General features: G+C 50.2%; 1 protein-coding gene across 4 annotated transcripts in view; it reads left to right on the top strand.

Moving 5' to 3' along the window:
- The window catches only part of ZBTB7B (zinc finger and BTB domain containing 7B), a 61,465-nt gene that overhangs the window by 8,073 nt on the left and 33,949 nt on the right, over positions 1 to 19,443 (top strand). The window contains exon 1 of one of the 4 annotated variants that reach the window (XM_035097668.2): positions 13,275 to 18,075. The exons of the other annotated variants lie outside the window; for them this stretch is intronic. The gene's annotated coding sequence lies outside the window, so the exon portion shown is untranslated. Of the gene's footprint in view, positions 1 to 13,274; positions 18,076 to 19,443 lie in introns of those variants that run through there. 4 annotated transcript variants of the gene reach the window in all.

The raw sequence follows: 19,443 nt of genomic DNA, 5'->3' as shown, positions 1-19,443 counted from the left end.
AAGCTACAGTTCCCAGGCTGTGTTACCAGGCGCAAGTCCAGTTGCGACCACGTGGAGATCTCCGGTTGCCGAGATCCAAGTTGATGGTGCTGTTTGGCCATTAGATTGTATGTGACACTGTTCCCAGGATTCTTGTAAGGGAAGCTACAGTGGTTGAAGCGGTCTAATTGCGGTTTAAACTGGGCAAAGGGAGAGTGCGGCCTTTGTTGTGGGGTGAGGACTGGGACTCCCTTGCTGGGAAAAGGAGGCTTTGCTTGGGGCCTGGCTGAGTGTGCGCACTGCGCAATTGTGGGTGGCTGTAAGCTGTGGCCGTGGGTGGGACTCAGGGTTGGTGTACAGGCTGTGGGATTATTGTTGCAATTCTCCCTCTGGCTGGCTCAGCCGCTTGGAATTGGAGGAGAGGGTCAAGACAGATTTTAACTCTTGTGTGTGAGAGAGTGCCAGAATCATCATGGCTGTTTTTGGGGGGTGACTTTGTGAGGTGCTGGGGAGGCATCGTAGGTTGGGACGAGGGCTCTGTCTACTTCCCGCTCCACACCAGAAGTTGAGAAAAACCCTGGTGGTCAAGGTGTTTTGGGTGCTGGTTTGGGGAAAGCCCAAAAAAAACCCACCTGTTTTTGGGTGCTGGATTTCAAAAAATGTGAGGCTCTGGGGTGGGGTCCCCCCTCAGTGGTGGTTTGAAAGCACAGCTTGGTTGACTGACAGCTCTGTCTCCTATTCCCAGGCTGTGGTTACTCCTCAGTGTGGAAGGAACTCTTTGCATGCTCAGATGCACTCTTGGTTATTATTGTTTTTTGTGTCAGAGAGAAGTGCATACCTGGCATAGAAAAGGGTTTCTGGCCTAGGTTTGGTCCTATATATAGTTGCCCCACCTGGAAGAAACCACTCAAGACTTCCTGTTCCCCCGGACCTTGGAGGAACTTATACGGGGAGAGTCTTATAGGGAGGCACTTTTGACCTTATTCCTGTGTCCTGGGTGGGAGTCAGTCTCACCTTTCTTCCTAGCGCGAGGTGAATTGCTTTCTAACAGCAGTTTAATGGGCAGGAATCCAACAGGTAAACTTTCCCCACCCTAGACAAGGACGTAAACTTTCCCCACCCTAGACAAGGACCCACCCTAGATAAGGATAGCTTCGCCTGTGGGATGCTTGTCTGAGATGCCACAGTCTTGAGCCCCAAAAAGCTCAGCCCTAAAAGAGTTGGCAGTCTTGCAGTGGGACGGGCGCACTTGCCTTGGCACTGCCCACTAGCGATGCCCAAGGGTATGGATCTAATCTTGAAGAATTGGGGGCACTACCATTCTCCCCTCCACACACACCGCAGTAGGTAAATATATATTATTTTTAAGTAGGTTTCCACTATTCCCCCCCAAAAAACACGAAATGCAAAACGCCAGTTTTTCCAACTGTGGTCTGTGGACCATTCTTGGCTCAATGGCTTCATCCAGATGTTTGCATTAACGATCCTTGCTGGTTTTTAAAATTGATTTTGATTCCTTTTTATTTATTTATTTCTTATATCGTGTTTTCTCGTCTCACCATTTGGATCTCACAGATTAAAAAATACAATGGAAAACAATTGCTACACCAGGCGTGGAAAATCATGGTCGGCCAAAACTCTCAGCAATTTTTTCCCAGGGGTCTGTTTGGGTGGATGAGGTTAGAGAGGAATCTATCTATCTATCTATCTATCTATCTATCTATCTATCTATCTATCTAGTCCATTGCTATCCTTGGGTAGCAATATTTAACTAACTGACCAATTGCATCACAGGTATCTCGGTTCTGCCCCCCCCCGCCCCCAAAAATTAAAGCCTGCTGGGCCCACTAAAATAAAGGCAGGCTACGCCCATGTCGCTATCCCAGATTCTTCTCCAAGGAGGTCGAAATGGTCCCCGCCTCCTCATTTAATCCCCACAACAACTCTGCAAGGCAGATTAGGCTGAGAAGGCTGAGGTCACACTCAGGGAGCTTCAGGGTCATGTGCAAATTTGAACCTTGGTCCGACACACAAATGTATGTGTCTTGTGAGGTATGTGTGCATATATGAAATCTATTTTTCAGAAATGAATGAATGACTTACCTTTGAAATCTCCGTATCATATATGTAAACATTTGCTTGTGAATAAGTGAGAAACCTTTTCCTTTACAGCAGCAAAAGAAAAAAAAATTCCTTCAGTAGCACCTTAAAGACCTGAAGAAGTATCTGAAGAAGTAGTATCTGAAGAAGTGTGCATGCACACGGAAGCTCATACCAAAATAAAAACTTAGTTGGTCTTTGAGGTGCTACTGAAGGAATTTTTTTATTTTGTTTCGACTCAGACCAACACGGCTACCTACCTGTAACTTTACAGCAGCAAACATTCTGACCTTTCCCCCCTGGTATTTATTTGTTTATTCAAATTGATATACATAGTTATAGGTACCCAATTCCAGTTCTTCGTTGCCTCTCTTATCCTTTTATAGGAGCCTGTCATCCCCAGCTGACTTTTTTTATATTGCAATTTTATGTCGTGAACAGCCCTGAAATCTACGGGTACAGGTTGGCATGCAAATTTTAATAACAACAATTTTTGTAGTTTCCAGCTGCTCTGTGAAGATGGGGAATTTGGGGGGAGCTGCTGAACCTGAGGATATTCCCCACCCCCACCCCCCAGCAACTGCTTCTAAGTCCTTGGACGCTTGTCTTTGCTATTCCATATGTTGATGGACTCCAGCTCCCATAATTCCCTGGGGCTGCTTGGAGTTGGAGTCCAGCAGGGCCGGCTACCCTTGTCCTGCAGAGATGCACACGACAACAGAGGCACACGGTGTTCTTCCAAGCTGCCCCTTTCTGCACCCGGCTCAACGCCCACTCGGCAGCGGACCCCACCCAGCCGCCTCTCCCGAGTCCCTCGGGGCCAAGTCCCACCCTGTAATGTTCCCTGAATGACTCCACCTCCTTCCTGCTCCCCTCCTGGCTCATGAAACACTTTGCAATCTCTCCCTCCAGCTGTGCCCTGAGCATGCAGAGCGGGTGGGGGAAACCTTTGCCCGGTAGGACAAACCAGCCAACATGCTGGAAGGGGTTGCATCAAGTGCGCTTCCTACTCGGGAGTAAACCCCGCTGAAACAAATGGACGTGGCTAGATTTTTGAGCAGGACTTAGCCAGGTACGACCTCAAGGTGCTAGCTAGTCCCTAAACCAGGGAATTGGAGTGTTCCTCTGAGCACGTGCAGAGAGTTCTCTGCCCTTTCTAACTGCCTGCAACCAGCAGGACAGCTATAATTTTTCTGGCCTCCTCAGGAATGCGACACTGAGGTCTTTGTGCACAAGAGGAAGAAAGTGGGCAATACATTTTTCTTTCTTTCTCTCTCCACCCCCTGGGGGGGTGGTGGCTTGTGGCCAATCGAATTTGTCCTTCCCATTTCCTAGACTTGGGTTCTGTTTCACCAGCTCCTTCCTTTCTCTACTCTTCCAGCCATGCCTTCCGTTTTTTCTCCTTGTGCGTTTTCCTTTTTTGAGAAGGGTCGCAGGGGGTGACGGCAGCGCATGGTGCGTATCGCCAAAGCTGCACCGATTTCCACTCCCTTGCAAAAAAACCAAAATATTATTTACTTTAACTTATTGGTTGGGTTCCCCTCCCCCCTTTTTATTACAAAAAAATAGCTTAAAGTGGCTTCAGGCAATAAACAAACAGTGCATGTTAATACCAGCATAAATCTAAAATGGGAGAAACCTAAAAAAGTGTTCATATTTTTAAAAGGCAGGACTAAAAAGACCCACCCACTGAAGGAGCTCGCAGATTAAATGAAAGCTTGACGGGAAATAAAAGTTTTTGCCTTATGCCTAAAGATATGTAGTGATGATGCCAGCAGAGCCTCTCTGGGGAGAGCGTTCCAGAAGCAGGGAGCCGCCACCGAAAAGGCCCTGTTCTCATGTTGCCACCCTCCTGCTGGAAGGGGCTCACAGACAAAGTCTTCGGGGGACGATCTGGGTCAGTTCATGAAAATCTCTGCTTCTCCTAACCACCTCTTTTAAAAAAATGTCTCTCTGCAAAACAACTTAAAGTATTCAGATGGTGCCAATGTCTTGCCGCTGCTGACCTGAAGATTGGCGGTGCCCGTCCTTGGCATGCAAACCCAGGAAGCTATCGATTCTCTGCAAAGAGTTTAGGTACACCTGGAAGGGTGAGGTGGGGACATGGCTTGAGGTATTAGGCCAGCCTCTTTGCTCTGAGGCTCTCCTTGCCAGTAATTGTGATTCTGTCCTACCTTACAAGGGTGTTGTAAGGTCAGCTGGGGGGCCTGATCAGCCCCGATAGCAGAACGAGGTGGTGAAAATAGGAATAATCCCACAGTGCTTGGAGAGGAGCTGGGAGTGGTGGGGCACAGCAAGTGTGCCACTTCAGGCTGCAGGTATGTGTGTGGGGGTGTGTGTGTGGCTGTGGGGTGCAACTGTGGAATTCCCCATCCTCATTTGCTCCTTGCGCCAGCCCTGTAAGGTAGGTCAGACATCGGGTTTCAAGAGGTGATTGCAAGATTTGGGAACAGCTGGAAATTACAACTGGGATGATATGTCCAAATAAAATTATAAGGGAGGAAATGGTTAAATGGAAGTCAACAAATGTGTGTCTGTGTATCTATCTATCTATCTATCTATCTATCTATCTATCTATCTATCTATCATCTATCTATCTATCATCTATCATCTATCTACACACACACAGAGAGAGACATACCGCAGATAATAAGAGATAAAGGGTCAGAATGTTTGCCCTTTGAAAGGAAATGAATTTAAGCATATTTTCATTTTTTTACAAGCAAACGTTTAAATATTTGGTATTGATATTTTAGAGATAATTCATCCATTTATTTAAGAAAAGAAGATGAATATTTACCATATGTATCATTGGTTCCAATTTTCCCCTCCCACCAAACTCTTTGAAAATTGCTGGGGGGGGGGGGTCCTTACTGGATCACTTTATGATTTTTGTTCTCATTGTAGCAATTGTAGACGCTGTATGATTTTGAATTTTTATTCTTTCTTCCGCATTGCATTTAACGGCATTACAAAATATTAAGAAATAAACGAAGCGATAAAAAAAATACAATATGGATATTTCATGCGATGAAAACGCCGTCTCCTGTCTTTCATGATGTAGCCGAAGAAATGGCGTGGGTGGGCCACCTGAAATGAAGCGTAGTTCTGGGAGCCCCCGGTATAGATTTTTAAAGTCAAGATAAAATACAGCGGTGGTGGTTTGTAGGATGGCGAGTAATGAAGGTGCCACATCAGGATGCCTCTTTGAACACTCACGTCTTCCCCCAAAGAATTCTGGGAGCTGTAGTTCGTTAGAGGTGCTAAGAGTTGTTCGGAGACACCCCTATTCCCCTCCCAGAACTACAATTCCCAGAGTGGCTCTGCAATCAATCCCTCTTCCCAGGGAACTCTGGGAATTGTAGCTCTCTGGGAGAGGGTGGGGCCAGTTGCGAAAAGTGGGTGGAGCGACTATCATAGATTTTTACCTTTGTGAAATAGACTTATTTTCTATGCACACAAAGTCCTTTACGCCCCACTCTGTCCTCCATTTCCAAGCAAGGAAGAGGCATATGTCAGAGTTCAGGAATGGCAAAAACCAGCAAGGAGGTTGCGAAGCAAGGCTGGTGTGGGGAAGGAGGTGTATGGGGAGAGTCCCAAGGGCCAGAGAGAGAGGCTGGGAGGGCCATCAGTGCCCCCACATCAGTCACTATCTCAGCTGGTAGAGCATGAGACTCTTAATCTCAGGATCCTGGGTTCGATTCCCACGCTGGGCAAAGGATTTCTGCGACGTGCTGGGTTGGACCAGCCCATCTGACGCTACAATTCTGTGCTGATTCTAAGGCGGCGTTTCCCAACCTTGGGGGATCTCCAGCTGATTTTGGACTACAATTCCCATCATCCCTGCCCGCTGGTCTTGCTAGCTAGGGATGATGGGATTTGTAGTCCAAAAAAAGCTGGAGACCCCCAAGGTTGGGAAACACTGTTCTAAGGCATCTTCCTATTTAAGTCAGCCCTTTATTCATAAGCTTGAGGACGAGAATCTTTTTTTTTTTTTTTTTACAGGGAGGGCAGCAGCTCATTGCTGTGCGCAAGGTCCCATCTCCTGGTGGGAAAACAGACCCCCCCCCCGGTAACCCACTTCTGCCGGGGGCGGAGGGACAGCCATTTGAAATTTAGCCTGGCATGGTGATATATTTCTGATCAAAAAGCCCCATAACACAGCAAGGTATTGCAGCGTGAAAATATAAAATTGGGACGGAAGCAGTGGCCTTATAGGCAACCTAAGGTCCGGGGGCTAGATGCGGCCCAATCGCCTTCTCAATCCGGCCTGTGGACGGTCCAGGAATCAGTGTGTTTTTACATGAGTACTAGTTACATGAGTAGAATGTGTCCTTTAATTTAAAATGCATCTCTCGGTTATTTGTGGGGCATAGGAATGCGTTCATTCCCCCCCCCCTTCAAAATATAGTCCGGCCCACCACAAGGTCTGAGGGACGGTGGACCGGCCCATGGCTGAAAAAGGTTGCTGACCCCTGCCTTATAATCAAGAAAGCGAAGGCAACAGGCTCCGTGTCTGAATGAGGCCTTGAGTCTAAGGCCAGGGTGGGGTCCCGGGACGTCTCTTCTCTTAATAACCACTTCTGGTTTGCGACAGAGAAGGAGAGAGAGAGAGAGAGAGAGAGAGAGAGAGAGAGAGAGAGAGAGAGAGAGAGCACTTGCGACAGTCTCTCCCACCCAGGCTGAGTCACGGGCCTCTCCAGGAGGTCTCTCTCTCCCCCCCCCCCCATGGTACCACCCTGAACCCTCCTTGCCACACAAGGTGCTTTGGCCTCTCCCTTGCCTGCTTCGCCCTCCTTATCTCCCTGCTTGCCTCACCTGGATTTCCAGGAAGTGCAATGACCTGGCTGGTGGCGGCGGCGACCAGAGTGTGGGGTAGCAGCTGGGGGTGGTGGTGGCAGCTGCATTGGGCAAAAGGACAGGGAGTGGTTATACTGCCCGGCTTTTGTGGCTGCTTTAAAAATGTCTTTTTAAAAGATTTTCACCGAGGCAGAGGCGAGGCTGGAGTTGTGGGCTGCAATATCTCAAGGACTGTCACGCCCCATATGAACCAACTGGACTCTGAGATCATCCTCCGAGGCCCTTCTTCGTGTGCCTCCTCCGCGAGATGTTCTGAGTGTGGCAGCATGAGAGCAGGGCCTTTTTTGCAGTGGCTCCCCGTTTGTGGAACGCTCTCCCCGGGGAGGTTCAGGTGGCGCCTTCATTTAGGCGCCAGGCCATGGGTTGATTGACGTCCAATGCTTTTAAAAATGTGTTTGCGTGAAGGGGGATTAGAGTCATACCTCGGGTTACAAACGCTGCGGGTTGCGCGTTTTCGAGTTGCGGACCGCGCCGAACCTGGAAGTACCGGAATGGGTTACTTCTGGGTTTCAGCGCTCGCGCATGCGCAGAAACACAAAATGACGTCATGCGCAGGAGTGCTGAATCGCGTCACGCTTGTGCGCAGATGCAGCGCTTCAGGCTGCGGACGCTGCGGGTTGCGAACGTGCGTGGATCACATTCACAACCCGAGGAATGACTGTATTGAGTTGTTGTTTTTAGTTATTATGCATTTTATGTTCTCATCTTGTAGTTTTATGTTGCGAACTGCCCTTTGATCTTCAGATGAAGGATGGTATAAACAACAGCAGCAACAACAACAACAGAGCCTCCAGTTGCAAGAGCAGTGTACCCCTTGAATAGCAGTGGGGAAACCAGGAAGTTGTTGGCTAGCAGAGAGGAGTGGAGCCCTCTGTTATAGTATATACCACCTCCAAGTAGCAGGTGGACGGGAATGAAGCAGCAAGCGGTTGGCTAGCGTTGCTAAATATGGAGCCTCTGGTTACCAGGGCTGTCTACCCCCTGAATAGCAGGTGGGCGGGGATAAAACAGGAGGTGACTGTCGTTGCCCTTTGTGCTTTGGGGCAAAATGTTGAGTCAAAGCCCATGGTGCAGAAGAGATCCTCTGAAAGCTGGATGCCTCAGGCTGACTACGCAGAGCCTCCATGGATGGGGGCAGCCTACCTTGGAATGCCGGCAGGGGCAGAAAGACAGGCCTCTCCTCTTTCCGCCCCATCCCAGAGACACCTAGACCGGCTTCTGTCGGGAAAGGGACTCAGTGGCCCTGATCCACTTTGGAGGCACTTCCCAAGCCTAATTGTTGCACAGAGGGAAAGGGAGGTGTGGGTTGTCGCGGTTTGTGGCTATGCGCCGCTAGCCGGTCCTTGAGACGGCCTCAGCCCATCCTGTTGCCATCTTAGGCATCGTTGCGCAAGGGAGTTGCAGCGCAAGCTGGCAACTGCCTCTTCTTCCCTTTCCACCGCTGCGCCCGTTTTTGGGGGCTAGACCCTTGTATCCTGGGCTCACCCTCGCTGCCGAGGCCTCTGGGACGAATGCTCGAGCGCATTTGAAGCGCATAGGGAGAGGTCCTTGGGTGCTGGTGGGAGGGAGAAATTGCCTTATATGGAGAGAGTCAGACCACTGGGGAGCCTTTCCATATAAAGTAAGATTCTAGTCCTCAGGTTTCTGAATAAAGGACTGATTTAAATAGGAAGCTGCCTTACTCCAGATCAGGCTGTCTTGCATCAAGCTCATTTTGTGTCTACATTAGCAAAGCAAACACTGTGCAGAGTCGCTGGGGCAACCCTGCCAGATGGGCGGGCTATAAATAATAAAATTATTATCAGTATTTGAAAAAACCCGCTATGGTCCCTCGACTTGATCACATCTCCTTCGAGAAATAGACTTGGAGAGAGTCTTGAAGAGGAAAGGGTTCATCTATTCGATATTTATTCTTCCATTTATACACCATTATATATTTCCTCCCAGGAGCTCAAAGTGGCAGGCGTGGTTTTCTCATTTTTCTTTCATCCTCACAACACCCCTGCGAGGTAGCCTTGCACTGGCCTAGGCCATACCAAAGGCAGAGTGCCATTCCCTTCCAGCCTAGGGGTATACTATAGGAACTTTTCACTCACTTTCTCTTTTTTTTTTTGGGAAAGTAGCTCTCCCACTTCTAAATTAACCTTATTTTCAGCCGTTTGGGGCCCCTTATCTCAGCGGGCCACACAACAGCCCTCCAGAGCGGACTGGCGCTATCTCTAGGCTGCAGTTGGAACGGGAAGGGTGGGAGAGAGCCAAGCCTGTTGGATGGGAGATGGCAATTCGCCTTCGCCCCTGTGCCCTCGTTGGGCATGCGGCCATCTCCTCCGCTAACCCTCCTCGGAACAAACCCATTGAAAGGAACTGGCCTCAGTTAGCCGTGCACATTCACCTTAATGGGTGTTGACTCTCGAGTAGGACCACCATAGGCTATGAACATTAGGGTGCCATTTTGGAGCCATCGGGCCTGGAGTCTTGCATGTCCCCACTCTCAGGACATATTGGTGTCGTGGTTCTGGACAAGGACCTGGGTTCAAATCCCACCCTGGCCATGAAGTTTACTGGGGGTGGCCTTGGAGGGGAGGGGTGTCAGTCGCTCTCTCTTCCATATCCCACCTCACAAGGTAGTTGTGGGAATTAAACCCAGGCGGGGGGAGAGCCACGTACGCCACTTCCTTGGAGGAAAAGGCAGGACATGGGCGGTATCCCTGGGATACCTCAGCTGGTAGAGCATGAGGCTCTTAACCTCAGGGTCCTGGGTTCAAGTCCCACGTTGGGCAAAAAATATTCCTGCATGCAGGGGGTTGGGCTAGATGACCCTTTGGTGTCCCTTCCAACTCTCCAATTCTATGATTCTGTGGAATGGGCCCAGGGTGTGTTGGTGCCCAGAGGCAGTTGTGCCCCCCCATCCCTTGCTGGGCATCTTGCACAATGGAGCATGTTTTTCATTTCCCGAGGCTCATGTCGTCCGATGCCCTTCCAACCTATCCTAGCCCTGTTAGCAACCCACCCCCCTTTTGCAAGCCGCCACGCAGCAGTTCCTCTTTCATATCAGCTGCTCTTCTTAAGTGGGTAGTAAACGGACAATCTTATTTCCTCGTTCCCTTTCTCTCTCTCTCTCTCTCTCTCTCTCTCTTTCGTTCTCTCTCTCTTCCCCCACCTGGGTGGGCTCTTCTTGTCCAGCTGGCTTGTTCATTTTCTCCTCACCGGGGTTGGGGGGGGGGGAAAGCGGTTTGGCTCCCCACGCTGCAGCTGTGGGCGAAAGAAGAATCGGAAGCCTGCCTGGGGAACCCAGGTGTCCGGGCGGAGGCACCTGTTTGGTGGTGAGCAGATTAAGGGACTTCCCTCCCCGCTCCCACCCGCATACTTAGAGTCTAAGGCAGGGGTCAGCAATCTTTTTCAGCAGGGGGCCGGTCCACTGTCCCTCAGACCTTGTGGGGGGCCGGACTATATTTTGGGGAAAAAATAAAAATGAACAAATTCCTATATGCCCCACAAATAACCCGGAGATGCATTTTAAATAAAAGGACACATTCTATTCATGTAAAAACATGCTGATTTCCGGACCGTCCGCGGGATGGATTTAGAAGCCGATTGGGCTGCATCCGGCCCTTGGGCCTTAGTTTGGGGATCCTGGTCCAAGGGCCCATCTGCCGTGAACATTTAAAGCAGGGTCACAGCTTTGCCCAAGGAATCCTGGGAACTGTCATTTGCGAAAGGGTGCGGAGGCCTGTTAGGACCTAGGGGACTCTGGGAACTGTAGCTCTGTGAGGGGAATGGGTGGTCTCCTAAGAACTCTCGGCACCCACAGCAAACTACAGTTTCCCAGGATTCTTTGGGGAAGCCATGGCTGTTTAAATTGGTATGGAACTGCTTTAAATGCATACATAGTGCAGATGTCGGGCGTAACTTAGTTTGCTTTCTATCGGACTGAGTCCTGGTTTGTCTGTTTTTTAAAAAACAGATTCGAGGGTTGGCAGAGTCCCGGGGCAAAATTACCCATAGGCAGCTGACTTAGTTGGTCAAGGGTGTGTTGTTTTACACACACACACACACACACACACACACACACACACAGTGTTGGACTGGGACTAGGGAGACCCAGGTTCAAATCCTCACTTATCCAGTTGAGGGACGACTTTGGGCCGACTCTTGCCTCTTGACCTACCTCGTGGGGTTGTCGTGAAGATAAAAGGAGAGTGGGAAGCAGCTGCTGGGAGGAAAGGTGGAATAAAAATGAAAACATACGAAGCCACTGCTTTTTCCATATCACACACTCACAGCCTGCATCTGGTCAGGTACTACCGGCGGACAAACCAGAACAGGATGCTAGGCTGGCCCGATCTAGAAGCCTCATCTTACGTTCTGATACGGGCAGAAACCAGCTCAGATTATTTTGAAGGGTGAATAGCCACAAGAGCCGTCTAGAACCTCCTGTTTCAGGAGCAGTCTACCTCATTCTCAGTTGCAAGTGAGGAGAGCTGCTTCCGGTTGACCACGCCATCTTGCTCAGACGGGGGTCCGCACAGCGGAGCGGACCTCGGCGCTTCAGAGGTGGAGGGAATCGTTCCAGCGAAGCGAAACCTCCTTAAAAGCCCCAAATCGAGCTTTTTGGGGACAGATTTTGCCTGGCGGCGCCAAAAGCGGGCTCTCTCCTCCCCGGATCGGCTTTGTTTAAGCCCCCGAGAGCGAGGAGGTGAACCGCGGCGGACAGGCTGACATTGCTGCTCTGAGAGTGCGAAGCTGCGAGTCTGGGAAGTGGAGGTGGCCAATTCTTCAAAGAACATTCAGCAAATGAATAGACTGTGAGTAATTTGGATTCTTTGGAATGTAAATTAAGGCAACAATTTGGACCTGGGAGAGAGGGGAAAAGAGGAAGCCACCCCCCCCCTACGGTAACATAAGAGACAGTAAACAGAAACCCGAAGCCGTAAACAGAAGATTTCAACTTAAAAGGATTCCTCAAAGGCATCAAAGAGAATCTCCCCTAAATGCAGGGTAAAAGGGGAGAGAGACTGTGGTTGTGATTGCCCTGCAGAAAGAAGTTAAGACTAAGAAAGACCTTTCTGTTCCTCGGGAGCCGGCAGCCCAGACAATCCAGTGAGTTGATCAGGATTTATAGTTAAATTCTATTTCTATCTTTATCTCTGGACTTTTTGGAAATTCTTTTTTGGTTTATATACTTTTGAAATGTGAGTTCGAACTTTATTTTTAAGAATGCAGCCAGCTTGTTAAAATGGAGTCGAGAAAATAGACTGCGATTATATTCCACCCCATGTGACAAGTTTTGACCTTGACAGGACTGAACTATGTCAACAAAAAGGTACCCGCCTGAGTTTCAGCGGACTGTTTTGACCTTAATGTGGGAAGCAAGAATAGAACTATGTCAAGAGGAGACACAACGGCAAGTGTTACAGCAACGATTCCAGATGATGATGGCAGAATATGATTTCTTAGAAGATGAAGCTTTTGAAACTGAAGAAGACGAATGTGAGAATGACAATGATGAGGACTGTGATGACTTAACACAAAATGAAGCCCATCACGAAAAAAATGATGATTTTACTCTACAAAAAGTTGGATGGAGTGCCTCCCCTTCGAGGGGGGCACGATTGGACTTACTGGAACTCCAGAATGACCACAGGGAAGAAGGAAAAATTAAGCAGAGAAGAGAAGAAGCTCAGGGGTCTGATATGGAGGCCTGGATGGCAAAAGACTGTAAACAGGGGGTGGGGTGAAGGGAAAGTGAAGTTGTGATTGTAAGGATGGGTTAATAGGACTATAACTGGACTGCTGACTATGGAACTTGCTGGATTGGTGGGGTGGAGCCGGTACTCGGGGGGGGGGGTGTAAGGTTAGTTTGGGAATAATTATAGGTTTAAAAAGTGAATTGATTCTGGAAAAAGGTGAAAATATGGAGGCCTATAGAGGGGTAAAAATTAGGCACGGGAAGAAAAAATGGGAGTTTGATTTCTCAGTGATTGGACAATAGGCGAAAATGATAATAGTTAGTTTAAAAGTGGTACAAGATATAAAGGTGTATGTTATAAAATATGAACTATGAAATTGTTGAAGATGATAAATAAGGGAGGAAAATCGGGGAAGGGGGGAGGGTGGGGAAGCCCACAAAATATGGTTTAACAATTATGAATTTAACAATTATGATGAATTTTTTTTTTGTCTTTTTTCCTTTTTGTCTTTTTTTTTCTTCTCTTTTTTCTCTTTTTCTCTTTTTGTATTTTCTTTTTTTTTTGGTATGACAATAGATGGTTGGATGGATGAACTCCTGCGTACTGCCCTGGTTCACTGGAGCTCCCTGGTGGCAGGGGGGGGCTTCGGGGGCAGGGGAGGGGGAGGAGGACAGAAACCCAATCATAAAATGGACCACTTCTGACTGTTCACCTGCGTGGGATACTTCTGTGGCAGGGGAGGACCCATGGAGGGGGGTGGGAAGAAGGTGGAAAAGGTGTATATGTATGTACCATCTTTTGTAATTTGTAAAATCAATAAAAATTATGTTTAAAAAAAAAAAAGAGGAGAGCTGCTATTGAGCTCATGGTCCTCTTTCCGGGCTTCCCAGCGGAGCACCTGCTCGACCTCTGTGAGAACAGGATGCTGGGACTAGACAGGCCCGTGGCCTGATCCTGCTGGGCTCTTTTTAGTCTCTTGCGACCTTCTGCTAACTAGATTTGCAGAAGGCTATGACCAGAGCACCTCCTTTGAGGGGCCCAAACGGAGTCCACTTCCAGTGCCAGGCTGTGAAATGATGTGTTTCTGAGCATGTTCAGAGTTCAAAGGCCGCATCCTGCCTGTCAGGGCGTTTCTCCCAGGCAGCTCTCAACACGAGTACCTTTACGAAATTACCCACCTAGTACTTGCCAGGACAAGGGAAGGAAGATTTTATTTTATTTTATTTTATTTACATCTTCCAACAAAATTTTGATTTGACGAAACCAGACAAGGAGTGTCCTTTGCAGAGCATGTCACAAACCCTGCCACAAACTCTGGAGAGTCACTATCAGTCATTGGTGACAGTCCTGAGGTAGATGGACCAGATTCTGACTCAGTAGAAGGCAACTACCTATGTTCTTTTGAGTAATGGTCAAAACTTCCTAGGTTCCAGTTTAAACCACTCCTTTATGCAAAACCATGAGGACTAGGAACTTCTAATTTGGTAGAGGGAGTTGCTGGAAAGAACATAAGGACAGAGGAAGAGCCCTGCTGGGAAACCGGAGCCTAGTGGCCTTGCATACAGGAGGTCCCGAGTTCAAGTCCCGGCATCTCCAGCTAGGGCTGAGGGTGTGCCCTGCCCGAAACCTTAGACAGTTGCTGCCAGTCTGTGCAGGCAACACTGAGCTCTATGGACCAGTGGCCTGCCTGTTTATAAGGCAGCCCCATCCTGTATCCTAGCCACGTCCGGTGCCAGGCCTCTCTCTCCTTGGCATCTCCCCTGGCGCAGTTCTTTGCCCGCCTTGCCCCATCTGTTCAGGGCACAGCAGGAGGGAAGAAGCCCTTTTCTGCTGGCGCCGTTGCTACCCTGCAGGCTGAGTCAAGCCAGCACTTTCGGGGAGTGACCTGGGTGGGGGCGCGGCTTGGCTCAGCAGGGGCAGCGCCCACCTTGCCGGGCTGCTCGGCAGGGCAGGTTGGGGCACGCTGGCTTGGCTCAGCCCCGGCAGGTGACACAACGCAGCTTGGAGAAGTGGGGCATGAGGCAAGGAAGTAGGGCGAGGATCGAGGCTGGCGGTGGACACCCTTTCTGGGTTGCTGGGGGCAGGTGTCGTAAGGATGGCAGGAGAGGGCCCACCCCCCATGATTCCTGGTGGCTGGTATTCAGAGGCACGTCGTCACTCCTGGCAGCAGAGAAAGAGTATCGGCCATCATGGCTGGCAGCCGTCTGTCTCCCGGAATTTGGCTGCTCCCCTTCTAAAGCCGCCCAAGCGGGTGGCGTTCTCTACACCTTGTGGCAGAGAGTTCCAGAGGGGAATTCTAAGCAGAACCTCCATATTCAAAGGCAGTGTATCTGTGGATAATGGGTGCTGGGGAAGAGAACATGCACAGATAAGAAGAAGTGTGCTCTCGTTCTTGCTTCTTTCTTTCGTTTCCCCCTCTTGCGGTCCATTTTTCCTCCCCAAGGGAGATTTGGGAGGAAAAGGGGTCGCCAGGGTTGTGATTTGAAGCAGGATATTGAGAGATTCCCTCCCTCTTCTTCTCTCCAAAGGTTTGGTTCGACCTTTGTGGAAGGGGGGACGACGACTCTGGGGCATGTGCAGAGTGTACTTTCCACACTGCAACGTGCCCATTTGCTAGCCTCTGTGTGGTTGGTGCTTGATAAAAGTGTCTGTGTGGAGGGGTCATGCTTCCTTGCTTGCCTCCCCCCCCCCTCGCCTACCCTGGTGTTTCACAGGTGGAAATAGGGTCAACGTTGTAAAATCCTTGTCTTGAGATTCTTGTTCAGACCATCTGTATGCCTACCCAGCAAATGTGGCTGAAGGCTCTCTTCCCCTTTCTGTATGCTGTTGACCAGGGATGGGGGAACTGGCAGCCTTCCAGGTGTTTTGCTGGACTACAAATCCCATCATCCCTGACCATTGGCCCGGCTGGCTGGGGGCTGGTGGGAGTCCAAGGACATTGGCCAAACTACAATTCCCAGCATCCCATGCCATTGGCCAGATTGACTGGGGGGGGGGGGTGGTTCATGGTAGCTGGAGTCCAAGAACATTGTCAAACTACAACTCCCAGCATCCTTGGGGGCTGATAGGAACTAGAGTCTTCCTGCTAGGCGTAGATTTATCCTGCGATAACCCGTCCTACCCTGTTCAAAAAGCCAAGAGGGTCTTTGCTGCCACCTCCTTGAGGGTTTGAAACAAACCAAAACCGCAATTGTCTGCTGCCGGGACGAGCCCGGGCATTGTGCGATGTGGCTGGCTGTGTGGTGGCGCTCTTTGTTGTGTCTTAACACGCATGTGTCCTGGAGACGAGGCCCGCCCGCTTCTAAGATGTTAACTCTCAGAGAGCCTGGAAAAGCAGGGAGTCACATATAGCAAAATCTGAACAGGGCACACACACACACACCCCAAAAAAACCAGAAAATCATTTTACTTATATATTCATAACATTTAATCTTCCGACCTTCTCCTCCAAGGAGCTCAAAGCAACGTACAGAGTCCCCCCCCCCACTAACCCTGCGAGGTAGGTTAGGCTGGAAGATGGTGACTGGCCCATGGTGACCCAGTGAGCTTCATGGCCGAGTGCGGACTTGAACCCAGGTGTTTCCCGTCCTTATCGATCTTAACCCCATAGGGAAGAGCTGGGGAGAAGGGTTCAAGGTCAGATGGCTCTACAGTGGTACCGCGGTTTAAGTACACGATTGGTTCTGGAAGTCTGTACTTAACCTGAAGCGAGCTTTCCCGTTGAAAGTAATGGAAAGTGGATTAATCCGTTCCAGACGGGTCCGCGGAGTACTTAAACTGGAAGTACTCAAACCGAAGCATACTTAAACCGAGGTATGACTGCACTTTGAGGATGTCACGCAGATGGCAGCTTTATTTTTGTCACTCTGCAGAGTTGGGTGTGGGGAAGCGGAGGGCCGCATTCTGTTCTGGGCAGCCTCCCAAGGGCCGTGTGTTAGCAGTAGGCAGGGTCAGAGGCAAAAGTGGGAGGGACAGCAAATATAAATTTTGCCTTTGAGCATGGGGCTAATTTCTACACTTGCTCACATGCCTCTCTCTCTCTCTCTCTCTCTCTCTCTCTCTCTCTCTCTCTCTCTCTCTCTCCAGGCAAGCAAATAAGGCATGTTTTAGTTGACATTCCTGCATTGCAGGGGGTTGGACTAGATGACCCTGAGGACCCCTTCCAATTCTATGATCAGAGCTGAAAGGCACATTCTGGCCAGGCAGAAACACTCAAGCAGTCAAGCAGTGTGTGAAGCCAGGGGGCAGTAGGGGGGGGTGTTGCCTGAGGAGAGTCCTGAGGGCCAGATAGCGATACCTCGAGGGCCACATTCAACCCCTGAGCCCGGGGCTCCCCACCTCTGAGCTAAGAGGCCTCCGCTGACTTTTGTATGCATGTGTCTGTGAGTTGTACAGCTCGCTGCTTCTGCAGCAGCCTCTGGAGTTGGCTAGCCATTAATGGAACCTCCCACTTCAGAGGCAGTCTACCTCCGAGTGCCAGCTGCTGGGTGCATGCCAGGAGGAGGGCGGCTCTTCCTTTCATTTGCCTAGGCTTGCCAACTTCCGAAACAGCCTCCGCAGCTGTGGCTTTTTTGGGAACAGGATGATCTGTAGCCATGGGCAGGCATTTGTGCTTTGATCCATGCGCTTTGGGATGCCACGCCGTCTCTCTCACACACTGATTTCCACAGATTGGAGCACAGGAGCTGCCCAAGCCATGCCTTCCAGGACAGTTGGCAACCCTGCTTTGGGTTTCTACCGATGGAGCACAGAGTCTACTAGGAGCTTGTGTGCGCGTGTGAATGCCAAAGGACTGAGGAACCTCCGCCTCGCTTTTCTTACAAGCTTTTCTCAATTATCTGCTTGCTGATCAGCCCCAGGTAGCTTCTGTGCTCACCACAACTGCTTCTCCCGCACCTGGGTGGGTGAGTGGGTTTAGAGGCGAGGCCTTCGAACCGGTGCGACTTCCCAATAAATGTCACAAGCCACCATTTCACATTTTCAGAGGCTTCCGGCTTCCGAGTGGTCCCTGCACCTCTTGCCTCGCGTCCCAACGACCCTGCGAGGCAGGCACGTGGCGTTATCTCCCCCCACCCCAATAGGGCGAGTGGGAAACGGCAAGGCCTGCGAGGGATGCGTGTGGCGAGATTCGAACCGGGGACTGCTTCCTGACTTGTAGCCTTTGCCGCAACTTGGCTGGCTGCTTGCTGGTGGTGATTGGTGTTTTTTCCCCCAGGTGGGTGTCTTTCCGGGGAGCAGGGAGAAAGCAGGGTGAATCCCCCCTGCCGGGCTCTCTGTTCGAGGCTGGAGAGCGTGGCAAAGGGTTAAGAAGATTCGAGGGTGGGGTGCTCCCAACCTGGGGTGTGGGCGTTGCCTCCTGTTTGAGGTGGGATCCTGCCTGCCTGCCTGCCTTGCTCAGAACTGTTTGCTCCTTCGAGAGAGTGAGAGAGAGAGGAGGAGGATAGAGGTAAGTGGGGAGGAGTAATCCCCAGGGGTGGCTGTGGGGTGTGTTTGGGCGAGGGGAGCTTGGAGAACAGTGCTGGGGCGCTCGGGGTGCCAGCCCTCCCGAGATCAGCCTTTGAGGCTGCCAGAAATGTGTGCCCGCCTGGCAGGGTTCTCTGGAGACGTTCCAGAAACAAGCAGAGCTAGTCGAAGGCCCTGCAAAAGTGTCGGGAGACTGCAATTTTAGCCCTTTCTGGAAGCTATAGGTGCTGGGTTCAGGTGGTGGCAAAGGGGGGGGTGGGCCTCTCCCTGCCGCATGCTACCCTCTTGTTGCGGCAGCTTGGCAAGGGGTTTCTGCCCCCCCAACTGTGGAGCCTGGCTGTTTGGAGGTGAAGGTAGAGCATTTAAACTGGCTCTGTTTTTACGTTCCGAAGATGATGAAATTGTGTGTGTATTTCAGGATCAAACATAACCTAGGCAAGTTGCTGTTTTTTGCATCCTTTAACCGCCCCGTCGTATGTATCCTAGCCCCCCCCCTCACGTTTCCACCGCTTGCTTATGGGTCTCTGCGGTTTCCCCTCCCCATTTCGTAATATATGATTTCCGCCTGGGTAATTTTCCAAAATGTGACAATTGCCGCATCCCCTTGGAATTCTCCCCCCACACCCCAGATCGAGTGGGGTGTGTGTGTGTGTTGTGCCCCCTCTGTGGGGTGCTTTCCCTTCCTCGGTCTCCTGCTGCCGGAGGATCCCTTCCGTAACTGGGATCCACCGTCTCCTTCTGTAATTGAAATTTGGCACAAACTGATTCACCCTTGGAGAGGCGTTGGTGGGAGGGGAGGAAGAATGAGCTCTGGCAGGACTTTCATATCTCCGGTGTTGTGGCACAGGTTTTGCTTGCTTGCTTCCTTGAAATCCTCTGGATTTAGTTTGACACATCAACCATGCTTCTAGTCCTCTGTGTGTGTGTGTGTGTGTGTTTGCGGGGGAGAAACTGCAGAGGTCTGTGAAAAGCTTTTCCGGCAAAAGCAGGGAAGGTGCCATTGTCATGTTTTGCGAGGGGAACTCCGCTTTCTGTAGTTCAGTTTCCTTCTTTCTTTATTAAATGGCAAGTTGGCAGATTTTTTTTTTTTACATATACGTAGATTCTACCAGCAAAGTTACTTCAACATAAACCCGTTTTACACAACTCCCGTATTTCTGTTTCAATTCGTCCTGTTCATCTCCAGTTTCCCACTCCCAAACTCTCCCTGCCCACCTCCCAACCAAAAAAGTGACCTCAAAAACTTATGAAGGGCAAGCAGATTGCTATTGGGATGGATGAGTCCAAGTTCAGAATTTTCGTATTATTATATTAAATTTATTACCGACCACCGCCAGCAAGCAGCCAGCCC

The sequence above is a fragment of the Zootoca vivipara genome, chromosome 17, assembly GCF_963506605.1.
Source record: "Zootoca vivipara chromosome 17, rZooViv1.1, whole genome shotgun sequence".
Taxonomy (NCBI): Eukaryota; Metazoa; Chordata; class Lepidosauria; order Squamata; family Lacertidae; genus Zootoca; species Zootoca vivipara.
The sequence above is the reverse complement of the archived record's forward strand: the minus strand, read 5'-3'. Positions and strand labels throughout refer to the sequence as shown.